Source organism: Fukomys damarensis, unplaced genomic scaffold, assembly GCF_012274545.1.
Source record: "Fukomys damarensis isolate Sample0158 unplaced genomic scaffold, DMR_v1.0_HiC HiC_scaffold_14, whole genome shotgun sequence".
Classification (NCBI taxonomy): domain Eukaryota; kingdom Metazoa; phylum Chordata; class Mammalia; order Rodentia; family Bathyergidae; genus Fukomys; species Fukomys damarensis.
This window is the reverse complement of record NW_022900926.1, coordinates 63,479,357-63,496,471: the sequence shown is the minus strand read 5'-3', so window position 1 is coordinate 63,496,471 and position 17,115 is coordinate 63,479,357. Positions and strand designations below refer to the sequence as shown.

Here is a 17,115-nt window from a genome sequence, read left to right as displayed (position 1 = left end):
CCTCCTGAGTGCTGGGCTTACAGGTGTGTGCCACCATGCCTGCCTATTTTTGGCTCTCTTATTACTATTCAATACCACCCCAATTTTGTATGCTCTAAATCCTATGGGGAATCTTTCCTAGTAATGGCACCAAATCATAGAGATTTAATGACATTGCTTATTCTATTTGTTATCTAAATTGTCCTAGAATTTCCTTGCATTTTTGAGGCAGAAATTAGGTAGAAGAAGCAGCTTAAGCATATATATGTTAAAATTAAAAAGCTGATTTTTAAGTTTGTAGGTGGACTGATTTTTCTCATCAAACTGAAAAAATGAAGTCAGTTTACTGAACCAGGAAAGGATAATTTGCATAGTTCTGGAGAGCTCCCTACTTCTGCAACTTAGGAACACTCAAGGCATTTTGGAAAAGGTAGTCACAGAAAGGGGGAAAGCTACACACAGTTTTGGGGGGAAGATACTGTTCTTAAATTTTATGTTCTTTTTTCCCCAGAAAATGAATTTTATCAGCTCGATCTAAATAATGTAATTAAATAGATGCCAGTACCACACTTGAGCTGGAAATGTTTATAATAAAAGCCATAATTATAAATGGAGTTTATTATTTTTACTGATGGCATCTTTTGCACCACAGTGGTATCTAAATATAACCCTTCTGCCCACATCACAGGAGAAAGGAATCACCCCGGGCAGCCATTAAAAGGACACTTTTCCTGCAGTGTGTGGTTATCCAGACTCATGAGCTGCAGAGTGCCCATTGCCCAGTCTCAGTTTTGATCTTGGCTCATAGAAGGACCTCCTTCCTTCTGATACCTGCAGAGAAAAAATGAGCCTCTTGCCAGTACTGCATATCACCAGCTGGAAGGTAATACCACTGTCTTTAATAGGAAATGGACACAAACCACAAAAATAATTTCACAGACCAGCCGGCATTGTAAAGTTCCCTAGTATTTGGTTTTATGTATTGTGATTTATGGAAGAAATAAGCAAACAAGAGAATTTTTTTCCAAGAGGAAAGTGTATGTAGTACCACTATCTGTTATACCAAAGAAGAAGAGGAGGAGGAGGAGGAACAAGAGGAGGAAGGAGAAGAGGAATGTTATGTTACTGGTCATCATCATATAAAGTAGAGCATAAACGGTAAGTGTGGAAGGTTTCTTGAGTGCTGAGACATTTAGTGGTGACATCCTCCCTGTGAAAGCAGCTGGGCACTGAGAGTGCTGTTTTTGGTAGGAAGTCACAAGGTTGATTGATGACACACCCCAGAGGGCACTCTTGGAGGAGCTGTGCACCCATCTCCCATCTGGAGCTGCTGGGCTACAGTTCACTGCGAGGTTGGCTGCTGAACGAGCTGCCCTGGCAGCGCCTCTGTGACAGGGGAGAATAGTGGCTGGGGAACTGGTCCAGAATCACAGGATGTCAAGAAAATGAATGGAGCTGGGCACAAAACAGCCAGCTCTTCTCAAACACGAGGGGCTGGCAGTTCCAAAAGAAGGATGATGCACAGGTTTATGACCACAGGATGGGGAATAGTGTGTTCCTTTGTTTTTTCTGTTTATAGAGATTTCAGTTCCAGGGAACATGCTACTTACAAATAAATATAATGTTTCTGCTGCTTCACTGTTTAAAATAATTTGAGTGTACTAGAGTATAAGCTTCTTTTAGGGAAGGCAGCCAGTATTTACTTGTGCATGTGAACAACCCAACAGCCCCATAAGAGATACATTCTTCTGTTTTGTTTTTTGTTTTGGCACCGGGGATCGAACTTGGTATCTTGTACTTTTGAGGCAGGCAGTGGAACCGCTGAGCTCAATCCACAGCCCAAGAGATGCATTCTTGATACATAGCTCTCCAGGAAGCTGATGCTGGTATTACATACTTACAAAATGTCAGAAGGCAAAAGTCACACACATACCATACAGAAAGGTCTGTAAGAGTCATAAGCAGTTTTCAAGGATGGAGAAATGTGATTTTCATTGTCTTTTGGGGGCAGTGGTGTTAGTGGCATGCTTATGACTACATATTTTCACTTTGGCAGTCTGGTTTTGCATGATGTTATTGAAAGGCTTTTATTTTTATGGTAAATTCCATTTACTGTATTGTGCCAGTTGTCACAGAGCACAGTACATAGAATATCTGAGAGGGGAAGGATGCCAGTCTTCTGAGAAGGTGACTACTTAGACTAGGTCTGGAGCTGGCTCAAACTTGGGGCCGTTCTGGCTGGTGAATAACATTTGTGAGCAGGACTTGTGATTTGACCCAAGTAGTGGCGATGATGAAATCAAAATGATTACTGAGGGACTCAGTCAGCTCTCCTCAATTCCTTAAGACTGTTTTAGGAATGGCGATTTGGAGGAAGGAAAGATGAAGTAGTGAGAACACAGATGAGGAATCGCCCCACTTTGCTTCTAATGTAAACCGGGAAAGGACCAGCCTGAGAGAAGATATTTGTTTGTCTGCAAATATCTTTTATGAAATTTTGGTTCATTTGTGATATGGAACTCACGGATTGATTCTGTGACTCTCTTCTGGTTATGGCTATGTATTATTACTTTGCTACCCTATTTTTGTACAAAATTAATGTGATGCTTTCATTATTTGCAATAAAATTCATTTCTTCAACTATGTTGATTAAATAAAATAAGATGCTTTTAGAGGCAAAATTACATTATGTATTCTCTTGATTTATAGGTGACTTTCAAAGAACACTGAGAGTAAGATTCTCATCGACAGAAGCAAATACAAACAGTCTTGGAATGGTTGAGACATAGAAACCTTTGGAAGGCATTAGCTAGGTAACTGGTATGCACCAAATGCACCTGTATTGCTTGCTGTTTAATTTCTCTTTGACAATACTGTAACGTGGAGATTAAAATGTGTTCACTGTGTGCTCAGGATGACGTGAGCAGATGAAAGGATGAGCAGAGATTTGAACTCAGCTCTGAGTGGAAGGCTGTCCTTTCTCTCTTACTTCACCTGCTTCTGCTGTGCTTCACTGTGTAGAGTTTGAGTTGCTCGAGGATTTGACAGCTCCAGCTTTGTGTTAGCAATGTGCACAGGAAACCAAGAAGCTGGTGTAAAGTTACTAGTTGTGTTACCTAGTATGGCTCTTGTAGTAATTTTTGCCAAGGAAGAAATAAAAGCAAATGCCTAAAATTAGAATGTGGTTAAAACTATAATCTCAATTTTGGAATTTTCTCCCTGGTATAGAAAACCGTCACCAACAAGTGAGGATCACAGCATAATCCAGGCATCTATTGTCCTCAGACTAAGAGAATGGAGGTTTTTTTACTCCTCCTTATGTTTTCATAAAATGTGATTGGTGCTATTTTTCGATCTATAAATTTTGTCTATTTTATTAAATATTATTATAAAATATTTATCTCAAGAGACAAAGCCATTTTCTTAAAAAGAGATTCGCCTTTTTGAAAGGTTCCAAAGTTTCACATGTATTAAGCACAGGAAAAAGCCAGCTATGCAGAGTGAGTTTGGACCAAGTAACAGTAGGAAAAAGGGAGTGAAGATAAAAAGGTTCACTCTCCTGCACAGGGTGGGCCACCATGAAGAGACATGATAACGTTTAATGGCCACGGTCCTTTTTTTACGTTTCCTACATTGGCATCCTGTCCAGGTCCTATCAAAACCCTGCTCAAGTTCTAGAAAGGAATCCATGTCAGGGCTTTGGGGATGGTTCTGCAAACCCCTGATGGTTCTGCAAATGTTCGGTGGTTTCGTTGCGTCCCCTTTCTCAGCTAGGTTTAGCCACACTTGATCTTCCTGCCTTCCTTCGCCCTGAGCGGCACTTATTCCCATATTTTTTTGGGGGTTGGGGGATGTAGATATCTCTTTCTTCGTGTATCTACTTCTTGAAGGAAGGTACTGTAGACTCTACCTCCTGGGGATTACGTGCTCTCCATCCTCCTTCGGGGTGTTGTGGCTCACAAGCTGGGTTGAAGAGAAAAAAAAACAAAACAAAACCATTAGAAGACAATGAGATAAGAATGAGTTGCCATCTCACTTTTCTGTTACCTCATTCATACACACACACACACACACACACACACACACACACAAATTCACCTTTCTTTTGTACCCAAGATGAAAATTGAATTTAATGGAAGAGTCTGAATTTGGGGTCTATTTTTTATTTAGGACATGGGGTATTGTGGGCTGCACTGTATCACTCCAAAGCATGCATCCATGTCCTAAGCCCGTACCTACTCTTGACTTCATTTGGAAATAAGACGTTTATACTTGTAGCTCATTAAGACAAGATCATTTCAGGCACTGATCTGATAACTGGTTTTTCCATAAGGAAGGGGGATTTGTATACAGCCACAGAGATGCACAGGGGAGAATGCCATTGAAGATGGGGACAGGGATTATAGCAATGTGTCCTCGAGCTGAGGGACCTCAGAAATTGCCAGCAACCACCAGAAGTGAGGTTGCAGCAAAGGGCAGATCCTCCTGCAAGTCCCTGTGGGAAACCAGCCTATGGCATGGAGTTCAGACTTCTAGCTTCAGAACTGTGAGAGAAAAATTTTCTGTTGTTTTGTGTCACTCTGTTTGTGGCAATTTGTAATGGCAATCATGGGAAAGAAATACAGATATTTAAAAAATCATTGACAAAAAGCACATCTTTTTCCTCTAGGGAGCATTTTCTTTTATCTGGGATTATGGATAATGATAGACTCTTAAGAGACAATAGCCAAATAATATACACATATTACTGAAAAAATCATGTAGGTGAACCATTTCAGTTACAAAGGCATGCCTGATTTCACAATTCTGAGTACATCTGGAATACATTTTTTTAAAAAAAAATTAGGAGTAGAAAAGGAATTTTCCTGGTTCAAGATAGAAGTTTGTGAATATTTACAAAGGCATGCCTGATTTCACAATTCTGAGTACATCTGGAATACATTTTTTAAAAAAAAATTAGGAGTAGAAAAGGAATTTTCCTGGTTCAAGATAGAAGTTTGTGAATAATTTATCTTAAGTCTTAGGCATCAAATAGCATTTATGCAGTAATAAATAGCAGAAAAGCTACTGATATAAATCAATGAGCTATTCTGTGTGTGCAAAAAAGAGTCTTATCAGGGAAGGTGACAAGGCAAACACTAGCAAAGAGACACTCAGTTTGAAATGTTTCTGTGGCTTGCACTGAGCCAGTCTTGTTTACATTTTGCCACTTTTATCTGGGAAAAAGACTCTGCACTCCAATATTTGTAAGTTGAATAAAAAATAACTACAAATGAAACTCAAGATCTTAAGATAGCTATTAAAAACAAGAAACTCCTAATAGTCATTTCAAAAATAAAACATGAGTTGACTACGATGTGCTTGTTGTCTTTGCATATCCTTGTAAATATGTCTTTGCATATCTTTGTAAATCCTTTAAGTGAACCTGTCAAGACATAAAGAGTATGGGCTATATGTACTTTCAGTCGAGGAAGCAGAATTGTGGGGTTAGGGACTCCTGTCAGGACCACACGGCTTGCCATGCACACAGCCAGCACCCCAACCTCAAACCCAACTCTGCCCTAGAAGCTGTAACCTGCAGCCTCTCAGCTAAACTGCATGGTGATGAGGCCCGTCCACTCATCAGGATATACAGCTCACTAGGAAGCACATTCAGAATAAAACCAAGTTTAATGAGAAGATGTTCAAATGTTTTTTTTTTTTTTACCAAGCCAGTTTTTTGGTGGAGACCGGAAGTTTGACTCTGAAAAGTCAGATGAGATGTATATCATTCAGAAGTCCTTATATTTTAATTTTCTCACTTTATGGATGGAACATGTTCGCATGCTTACATCTACAGTGACTGTGGACAAGTAGGGAAAAAAATCAACAAAGTGAATCAACATACAAAGGGTTCTGATGGCAGTCTTCAGTTTCCACTGGGAAGAAGCTGCTGATGACTCTCACTTTCGCTGAGAGAGTTGTTCACAGCTGGCCCAGTGGGATCGGCAGCTGGCCCCAGGGAATTCCAGTTCTGGGAGATGCAGCCTGCAGCAGGCAAAGTGTGTTGCTCATCCTCAGTACTGACTTTTGCGACATGTAAATAACGGAGGGCTGGGTCTCAACCAGTTGTCTCCAAGGACGATGGCGTATCATTGCACCAACGGACATCGTGCCTCACTCAGTGTAGGCTCACGTCACAGATGCTGCTCAACCCTCTCTCCAAGGTAGAGAGATTTAAGACCCTCTCCCCTTTTCCCGCAGTTGTCTATGTGTTCTCTAATCACCTAGCCAGGGAGTGCCCGTGGAGTTGTGCTTCGGTAAAGATATTCCACGCAAAACATCACCTTCTGTTCTCTTGTTTCTTTCTTGCTTTGCCCTTTGACTACATTTTTGCTTTTAGCGGTCTTTTCCTTGCCTTCACTTTGAATGTATCTTGTCAAAAGGGCGTTTATGGTCACCAAGGGCTCCGTGTGTTGCCAAAGCCACTTTTGGGGACCCTGGGGGCATCACAGCTGAAGGAGAGAGCCTCCTTTTGACAGTTTGGTGCAATGTATTTTATAAGATTCTACCTTCATTTTAGGCACTCAGTTTCTGTTTTTTAATTTAGTCTTCTATTGAGAACATAATTGCGATTTAAAAACCCTTTTACATATGAAATGTGTGAATTCTCCAAAAGCCATATATTATACTTCAAGATGGAATAATGCAAAACAACTCTAGGCTTTTTCTCCTTCCCAGTATTGTAGCCTGGAGACTGCCCAGTAGAGAGCATCATTGAGCTGTTTTGGTCAGGGACATCTTGATCCCTTAGGGATATCTTGCCTGGCAATTGTGGATCTCTGGAAAGAATAAGGTGGATATTGTCTGGCAGGAAAGGGAGAAAGGGGAGATGCCCCTTGGGTTCTTAAGGTTCTGTATATCCAAGTGGAATAATAAAGGTTTTATATATTTTAAAAAATTTGATATAAACTCACAAAACTATTCCTCAGAAATAGGAAAAGCGTGCACACACACACACACACACACACACAACCACCCCCCAAAATTCCACAATGACCAGAGGACAACTGGCTTTAACAGAAATACTATTTTCTCCAGTGTTCAGTTCCTTTTTTTTAGCAGATTAATGTGTGTGTGTGTGTGTGTGTGTGTGTGTGTGTGTGTTTAAAATCAGATGATTAATGGGATTTAATGCTCCTCTAAGCTTTACTATGCTCTACTTCTCATTATTTCCCATCAGATTTCTAGATTTGACTGTAAAAGTTCCAGTCTAGGTGGACCCAGTGTAAAATCAGACCAGCACCCACAGTCCCCCAGGGTCACATGCAGACATTGCCATTCACTCTTTAAGCACTTACATTAAATTGCTGGTTGGTTAGTTCTTTTTATACCAGGGATTGCACTTGGGACCTTGCGCTTCCAAGGCAGGCAGCAGAACTACTGAGCTAAATCCTAGGACCAGTTAGTCTTCTTTTAATCTTTGAGGGTTGCTAAACTTTATCATGCTCCAGTGTCAATGCAGTTTTCTAACTGCTAGCCTGAGCTCTTTAGAATATTTTAGCTTTTTCCTGCCAGTAGATTTTCAATAAAATGAATGATGCCTTTCTTAATGTTCAAAGATCATTATTAAAGAATGACCCAGATATTTTCTCCTTTGCTTCTGAAGTGTTTTCAAATTCATCATCGGTTAGATTCCACACTGCTGCACCTCTGCACTGGTGTTTCTTGGATTGTCTCATTGCTATCGAATCAATTCGTACAGCAGTCTTGCTGGGTGGCTGTTGTTCATTTATGAAGCAAATCAATCTTAGAAATGTCAGATTGGCTTGCAAAGTGGCCATCTAGATCCAGCTGTCCAGGTGCACATCTCTCCTTCTCTGACTGCATAGAGATACCTACTGCACAACAAGTTTGACCTCGGAGAGCATAATGGGACTGATGTCACTGAATTAGCCTTGAGGTTGTCTTAGGACTTTCATAGCTACCTCTGGCATTCAGAGAGTGCTTTTCATAGTTCCCTTCTCTGAACTCTTACTACTCAGAGGTTAAACATAGTTTAATCTCTTGTTCACTATTACTTATGAAGTCTATGACTTCAGTTGCCATCTAACGCAATGACTAATAGCACTGAAGTATGTATACTAGCTCGATATCTTGAACATTTCCCCCCTTAATCCTCTACACTTTTAAAATATTGAGAATCCTAGAGATTTTGTTTATAAAGTCATATCTATTATTATTTATTACATTAAGTATAGAAATTGAGACTATTATAGAACATTTACTTATTTAAAAGAACATTAAAATCCACTATTAGTGAAAATTGTATTAACGCTAACACAAATAATATGCATTTAATGAAAATGACTATTTTCCAAAATCAAAACTTATTGAGAAGAGCAATATTTGCACTTTTGCAGTATTGAATATCTGGGTTAGTAGAAGATACCTGGATCCTCATCTGTCTCTGCAGTTGATTGATGTGGTATTCTGCTTTAGTTGAAGTGCATCAAGACAATTGTGCCTCATGCTGATACACAGTTGGGAATGGGAAGTGTGTTTCATAGTCTTTTCTATAACTGTGGATATGTTTTTTTGAAACTATACTACATCTCAATAAGAGGCAGTTTCAAAAAGCCAAGGAAGAATTCAAAACCAGAGCAAATAACTTCTCATACTTTATTACATTAAAATTATATTACAGAGCCCTACCTGGAACTTGGAAAATGTGATCTCCTACCCAGGTATTCTATAACACCACGCATCAGTCATTTGGAAAACACAATTTCTCTGAGTTACCCACATTTTCTGAATTCTGACATATCTCATTATGCAATGTCAAAACAATAAGAAATCACATCTGTTCACATCACCAGGATCTTACCAGGAAGGACAAGTGTTTGAAAGCTGCCAGGGTCCTCTGCCTCTCTGTGTGCTCAGGCGCAAGAGCATTACCTGCTGCCATTTTCACATCATCACCACAAATACCCATACAATGGCAGATGTGGATGTGCTCAGGTCAGAGCCGTGTTATTTAAATAGTTTTGACTTCATACATTTCTCAGCAGCATATTGGGAAACACCCAACATCTGTTTGAAAAACTCTGCTCTTTTAAAAGCCCCATTCTGAGTCCTCTGTTGTCCATAGGTTCACTATCCTCATTGTCAAGGCGAGACTCTTAGCGGGACTCAGTTACTTTCCTACTCTCCTTCCCATCTGCCTCTTTTTGTTGTTCTCCATCTCTTACCCCTTTATTCTCCAAGCTTCTCACCCAGAAGGCTCTGAGTTGCTCTTGGTCTTACTTGCACTTTACCCCTTCCGACTACTTACTTACTGAGTCCAATCTCTTCATGTGCTCTATCCTGTTCAGGCCCAGCAAGATCAGCACGAGTCATCGGTGTCTCGGAGAACTGGTAATAATTAGTTCTCACCTTGAGTCTCCCTCTTCTGTTCACACTCCACATAGATCCTAGAGTCAGGGTCTAAAAAGCAAATTAAGGGAAGGTAAAAGTTAGAATAAGAATTTTTGGGTCACATAGTCCCAGTCTTGTCTCCACCTGTAATTTCACCATCTAATTGACCATGGCAAATTGCTCGATTCTCTGGGCTGGAATATCTTCATGGTAGGACAGTTATAAAATAAGTATTTACTATGTTTGCTGGTAAGATAGATGGATCATATATCCTGCTATACCACAATTTCTTAAAGCGTGTTTCTGTTCTCTGCATTCTTCCCCTAAAGCCCCACACCATTTCACTGACAGTGTTAGCTGATGTGTTAGCATTACATCCTTAACCTAATCTTTATTTTATTCCCAGGCTACACCATAGTTACTGAAACACAGTCAATACATAATAACTTTTGATCATATAAAGAAAAGTTAGATCTAAGTATAAATGTAAACATTCCTAGTTTTGTTACTGTCCACATGTAAGTCATGTACCTTAATTCCTGGAATTGTATTCATTATCAGATTATATCCAGCAATTGTTTAACATATATTATTTGCATAATAAAAAGATTAGCCTGTGAATATATTGCCTTCAAGTTGGCAAAGTCCTTATGTCCATGTTTCAAAACACATTTCTTCTAAAGTCCTACATAGAGAATAATCTTAATTTGTTTATGGATGGGTTTGATGAAGGTCAGAGAAAGTCCTTCAAATTCTTGAAATCATTCATAAGTTAGTGAATGTTATATATGAATTTTTTTGTGAAGAGGTTTAGGGTGGGAATGCATCACTTTGGTCAGCTTCTCAAAAAGGATCTGTGATCCAGCGAGGTAACAACTACTGCTGTAGAAGATGGGAGGAAGTAGAACCAGGAGTTTCCAGGTTCTGTGTCAGACTTACTGGGATGTATTTTTCAGCATGGAAATCTTCAGGATCATGTTAAAGCATGCAGTGAAAACAAATGTCCTGTACTTAGGACTGAACTTTGAAAATAAAGTATCTAAAGTCGATAACCTTTAGCACAACTTTTTGACCCTTTAACAACCAGCAATGAGTAAAATCACCAGTGTACAGCGCTGTTATACCCAGGCTTCTGCAGTGTGCCTTGGGTTTTTGCCATTGTACTGGGGCTTACACAATACCTGTGATGATCATAGCCTTGGCCTTATTTCCTTTGGTGTAAGTCTCATGAATTCTTCTTTCTTTCCCTGCATGTTCTCAGTGTGGCCCCTCTTATTTTTATTTTTAGGCTAGACATCAGAATAGATCTAAAAACAGAACATCACAGCTTCTCCTTTTTTGAAAAGCCTGAGTGTAGAAAAAAGAGCTGTTCTTTGACCTGCTGACATCTTCTGAAAACATACTTGTTACTAGAATGTTTTTATCATGTTCCTTTTGAACTTTACAATGACTATGTGGACAGTTTAACTAAAACTCAATAAAATATTGGAAGATTCAGTTGGATAAAATACAGTGTCTAAATGTGAGATTATGACCAGATGGAACAGAAATGGGTAAAGAGCCAAGAAATAGTGAGAAAGCCAAAGCATCCCAAAATTGAAATGCTGATTAGCATCTTTGATCTGGAATTCCATATGTGCTGTTTTGACTCCCAGACTGGGTTAGGATGTGGGATCAAATTCCTTCTCTATAGGACTACCTTTTGTCCCTTTTTGTCCAACACAATCCCTGTTTATATTCATTGTCAAAGGATCACCCTGATTCCCTTTTCACTAGGAGAAGTGTCTCAGTTTAGGCGATAAACGATGTGGACCTGCTCTTTGCCATTCACAATATTATGTGTGGGTCCATAAATGCCTGAAGAATTAGGCAATTATGGAGAATCTATTAAAAATCAAAGAAACAAAGTGATATTGAGATAGCCTGGCATTGACTTTTGCAGAAGCATGAGGACGTAGCCTAGAGGAAAACCATGGTTTGTGTTGCTTTTAAGTGCCAGCACTGTATTCGAGAAGGGGAGCATTATTGCATAAAATAGCCTGACCTGGCCATTCAGCAGGCTTTTGGTGGACAGACCTAGGCTTAGTGGTCTGTGCAAAAGGATTGTGAGCAAGATCTTCTCAACAGAACATAGAGAAATGCCTCAAAGGTCAGCTTTTTATACTTGTGGTGTTTTCGTTACTAAATGTGTGTGCGTTTGCCCAATTAACTTCAAAAGAACTGGATCAGTGACCCTCAGGTTAAATCACTGGTAATTCTGGGGCCTGAGGCATCTGTTTAATAAGGAACATGTTTCAGTAAGGTTTCCTGAGTATTCACTCTTCCCATATGTAGCTTTTATAAATAAAGTAGAAATTATCAGAATGAATCAAAATGAATGTGTTACCAAGCACTACAAATACCACATAGCCTGAAATAGATGAACAAGAACATCAGCCTTTATGGAATCTCAGGCCTTTCTTTCTTACCATTTAAATTAAGATCTCTGGTCCTCTCTTCTTTCCAGCTTTAAAGAGAGACATTTGGGCTTTCCTCTCTCAGTCACTCAATAAGATTGTCAGGTGTGTGTGTGGCCCTGATTTGGGAGTGGCCTTCTCCCTGGGATCACATGCTTCCCTCATCTAATCCAAGCTTATATGTGGGTGACTGACAAGATGTAGCCCCACCTTTCCTAACTCAGACTATTTTTTCCCTCTGAAGCTAGAAGTGAAATTGATATATCATCTGAGTAGAACTCTACCTATCTCTCAGAAGTTTTGTTGTGAGTTTTCTTCTTCACTTTGTGAAGAGAATTTTTTTCCTACTCGAGTTGATATATATTGAGATTTAAGCTCTTTGCAATAGATCCTAAAATAAATCTTTTTGGAAAGAAACTATTTTTTGACACAGAGTTTCTGGATGTGGGAACCAGAATTTAAAAATGAACAGCTTTGAAATCATCTGATTACAATATGGGCTTTGAAGAGATTTAATACTGTTTTTTATGATAGATATTTTGTTTTCTTGAGATAGTTCATCCATACTTCTCACCTTATGAAGAGGCAGAAGTGTATCTCTACCCTTTCTTTTGCTTCTCTTGCGCATTCTAGGCGATATATAAGAGCTGTAAAACCTGTGACTGATCTTTTTCCATATGTCGAAAATGTTTCAGGAATGAGTACAAGAAAAGAATTAAAAAATGTGGAAGATATTGGGCGATATTGACTCCTTCCTTCATTGAAGGAACAGCTAATGCAGACTGAGAAATGCTAAAAGATGGAGGTACTACTCAGTGCTCTGTAGCATCTTGGACCAGAGGAATCTTACCCATGGTTATTTATTTGGCTATGAATATTTTGTGGGAGGCCATGAAACTGATTTGGGTAAATGCTGTGCTTGTGTACTCACGTGAAGACTGTGTGGCTGCACTTGTGTGCCAGCCTCTACGTGCAGCAGTTGTGGCTGTGTGTATCTCTACACACGTATGTTTACCCAGAATAAATGCCTGGCTGTAGGAGGCACGGTTCTATCAGAACCCCATCTGTCCATGTGGTTTAAAGCTTGCATGGGGAGATGTGCCAACCATGGGTGACAGTGCAGGTGGGTGTAGAGGAATGCACTCTATGTCTGTCATTCCTGTGTAATACAAGGTGAGAGTCAATTTTCAGCATGATTGGTTTCAGGCTACCATAAAATACTGACTGGCATTGAGCCAAGGTTACTATTTCCTTTCCAAATCACATATACAGAATGGCTGGCATAAAGGATCTACATTTCAAAATGGTGAGAAAGAGGACAGAGCAGAAATTGGAGCTGTGTTGAAGGGAACACATGTGACTGAGGTGCCAGGGGCTCCTGCACTGTGGGTAATTGTAGCTCTGTTGCTTAATGTATGTGAAGTTTGTACAGACCAGGATGGAGTTGTTCCTATTCATGTAATCTCTTTTGCTTATATTGGGCAAAGGCACACCAATTATCACTGTTAAAATCACTTAGTGCTCCAATTACCATTTGCTCCAAAGTGTGTGCTTTTGATTTCAGTGTCTAACATCAGAGCATAGCTTAGAAAATTATGTCTGGCTAATGACTAAGAGCTCCTCAGCCTCCTTTGATAACAGCGCTGCCCTCATTGTACACTTTTGTACATGAATAAAAATAAAGAATTGCTTCTAAGGGGAAGCAAATAGGTTATCTGACATGAACGCTCCCGGTGCCTTATCCTTGGTGAGATCTCAGCGCCTGTTCCGGGTCCTTGGCAGATTACACAATCACGACAGGCTCTCAAGAGGAATGCCCTAGATCACCCTCGTTTTCCAGGTAGATCCGTGTCACACAGGAGGCAGCGTTACAGTGACCCGAGAGGATGCTGACAGGTCCCAAAGGTGGATGAGCCGCTTGCCTGGCAGTGGGTGCAAATCGCACAGGGGTGGTGACCATGGCAGGCAGGGACAATCTCTCCGGGGTTAGCTGCTGGGCCAGTTAGGTGCTGATGGCGGCAGGTGGCACAAGAGGCCCACTGAGGTCGGTGTCAGTAGGACAGCAACGATGAGCATTCTGTCATCATCTGAAAGACACAGACCCTTTTTAGCATTCTTCTCTGACACTTGACAAAAGCACACAGCAGCTTGGATATAAGTGGGAAGTATTAAATTTTTCTAAGGACGTTCCCCTTCATTAAAAACTGAACATTTTACTTTATTATGCTATACCTTCCCATGTCTCTTTTTGTATCACTTTCTTTTTTATTAGTACTATTTGTTTCAATCTCTAATAACTGCACTCATCTGGGGAGATGGTGCATATAAAAACTGCGTCTTCGTCACTTTTACTCAGCTCCCCAGCCCAGAAGCCCCTCTCTCCACTTCCTCAGATTCTTCTCTGGCCTCTTGTAGTCTAACTCACTGTTTCCTATCAGCTCTCTTTTATTTCACTCTTAAATTCTTTATATTTTGGGGTTTTCATATAGGAGATATGGGGTTTATATTATGGGGTTTTCATATATGAGATACTTAATTTGCTGTGTCTGATTAGCATCACTTGGCATTATAGCCTCAGGACCCATCTGTTTTTCCTGAAAATGATGAGATTTTATCCTTCTTTATGGCCAGGGTGTAATCTGTTGTGTATATATCACATTTTCTTTATCTATTTGCTTTTTGATGAGCATATAAGCTGCTGTCAAGATTTAGCCATTGAGAGCTGTGCTGTGATACTCATGGGTGTGCACACGTCACTGTGATGGCTTCAGCTTTTCAGGAAGCTATCCAGGGAAGGCAGAGCCAAGTCATAGGAATTTCTAATTTGTACTGTGAGGAATCTCCATATTGACTTCCATAGTGGTTATACTAATTTACCTTTCCACCAGTGGCAGAGACAGGCTCCTCCTCCTCCTTTTCCCCTGAAAATCTCTCCATCATTTGTGCTTTGGGGTTAATGGCGGCCATTCTTATGGAAGTAAAATGGAATCTCAGTGTTCTTTAATTTGCACTTCTCTAATGGCCAAAGATGCTGAACATTTTTGCATGCACTTATTGGCCATGTGTACTTTTTCTGAGAAATGTCTCTTCATTTCAGTTGTATATTTTTTGGGTTGGATTTTTGTGTGGTCCATTTCTTTTTGGTTGTTATTTAGTTCTTTACATATTCTAGATATCAGTCCTTCAGCAAAAATATTTCCCATTCTGTAGGTTGCCTTTTCACTCTGCTGATTGTTTCATTTGCTCTGCAGAAGCTTTTGGATTTGACATAATCTCATTTGTTATGCTAGTTGTGCACAGGTAGGGCTCTGTTCAGAAAGTCCTTGCCTATGCTTGTTCTTCAAGACTTTTTACCCACTTTATCTTCAGGCAGGTTATTGTTTGTGTTTTGGTATCTCGGTCTTTGATCCACTCTGATTTGATTGTAGTACAGGATGAGACGTGTGGCTCTTGATTCGCTCTTGTTAGCATGTGGCTAAAGCAGTTTACCCAGCACCATCGTGGTCTGGTGCTTATTTGTGGCTCCTCTATCAAAGATCAGGTGTCAGAAATTATTGAAGCTATTTCTTCCCCTTCTATCTGGGTACACTGATCCGCATCTGTATTTCTGTGCCAGTGCCACAGTTTATAATATAAACTGAAAGCCCGCACTGTGATGCCCTTTGCTTTGCTCTTACTCCAAGGAATTGCTGAGGCTCCTCTGGGTCTCATCTGGTTCCATATAAATGTTAAGTTTGTTTTCTCTAGTTTTGTGAGGAATCTTCTTGTTTTTTGTTTGTTTGTTTGTTTGTTTTTGAGATAGGTTCTCATTGTGTAGTTCAGGCTGGACTTGAACTCACTTTGGAGCCCAGGCTGGCCTTGAACTCAAAATCACAGCAGAGTCCCTGCCTCAGCCTCCCGAGTGCTGGGATTACAAGTGTGTACCAGCACGCCCTACCTCTTCTTGGTCTTTTGATTGTACTTGCACTAAATCTGTGTGACACTTTTAGTAATACAATAATTTTTAACAGTATTGGTTTTGCCTATTCAGAACCAAGGGGCGCCTTTTTATTTTGTCATGTCTTCTTCAATCTTTGTTTTCAGCCTACTCTAGTTTTCATTACCATAAAAAATAATGGAAATTCAGATGACTTGTTCCACAACCAACCATTCCTATCAGATGGTTATAATGCAACATAATGCAATATATAAAGAAAAATAAACCATTTAACTGACACCTTTGAAAATCTTTGTGTCTGGTGTGGGGACAAAATAAAGTCTTACTGTGTAGGGCAACTTTCACCACCACTAATGGAATCAATACCATCTATTGGAATCCTCTTCCTTCTATGCAACTTTAACAAGGACCCTTTCTGGTGATTTGTGCTTTTGCCTCCTCGCCAGGATTTCACAGAAGGTCATGTGCCCTTGCATTATTATTAAACAGATTCATTGATTGCACTGCTACAGCCTTATTTAGGTGGTGATTTTCTACACAAATTTTTAGTGTTTCCCACATTTCCCACATCTCCCTAAGCTCATTTGAAGTAGGGAATTCCTCCACCTTTCCATCTTCCTCCTCTGTCGATGAGAACTCCTCCGTACTCTTGCTGCTGTTGGGAGAAAGTCACCCACCATCTGAGCGGGGAGGGGGAGAGAGAGAAGAACTGGAGAAACATTGACTCAGTTGAGATCATATGATGATTGGCATCATGTAATGCTCGTATTGCAAGACATTGCTTGTTTATCAAGTTAAGATTTTTTAGAAAAGTTTACTTATGGAACATGTGCAGAGCAAATTATTCACAGGCCAAGATTTTACTGTTTATTTTTGAGGAATTTTGCAGCTATCTTCATTTTAAAAATGGGCCTGTAGTCATTTTTTATTGAGATCCTTTCTAAAATGGTGATGTTAACTTCAAAAATGAGTTTGAACATATTCTTTCCATTTCAATTTCATGGAAGAGTATAAAAAGTAATCACATTAGCTCTTCGCTGAATTCTGGTAAAATTCAATGTTAAATCCATTGAGTCCTGGGATTTTTGTTACTGGTAGAATTTTTATTACTGCCTCTATTTTATTTCCTGTGTAGAGATTTTACATGTTCTTGGTTAAATTTTGGTAATTCACATGTGCATAGGAAGTCATCCATCTCTTCTAGATTTTCCAGTTTATTTGAATATAAGAAATAGCTTCTTAAAATCCTTTAAATTTGAGTGATCATTTTGATTTCACCTTTTTTTCCATTTCTAATTAGAGTAATTTCAGTCTTTTGTCATTTCCCTTCTTTTGGTAAATTCGACT

At 39.7% G+C, this 17,115-nt stretch overlaps 1 long non-coding RNA gene across 2 annotated transcripts; it reads left to right on the top strand.

Moving 5' to 3' along the window:
• The first annotated feature begins 292 nt into the window (after positions 1-292).
• On the top strand, positions 293-3,250 carry LOC104855228. Of its 2 annotated transcripts, XR_778350.1 has the most exons (4): positions 293-409; positions 668-1,137; positions 2,689-2,792; positions 3,208-3,250. It is a non-coding gene; the product is annotated as an uncharacterized LOC104855228 (long non-coding RNA). The 2 variants fall into 2 exon arrangements; XR_778349.1 differs by lacking the exon at positions 3,208-3,250 and having other exon boundaries at positions 2,689-3,125.
• The last annotated feature ends 13,865 nt before the right edge of the window (positions 3,251-17,115 follow it).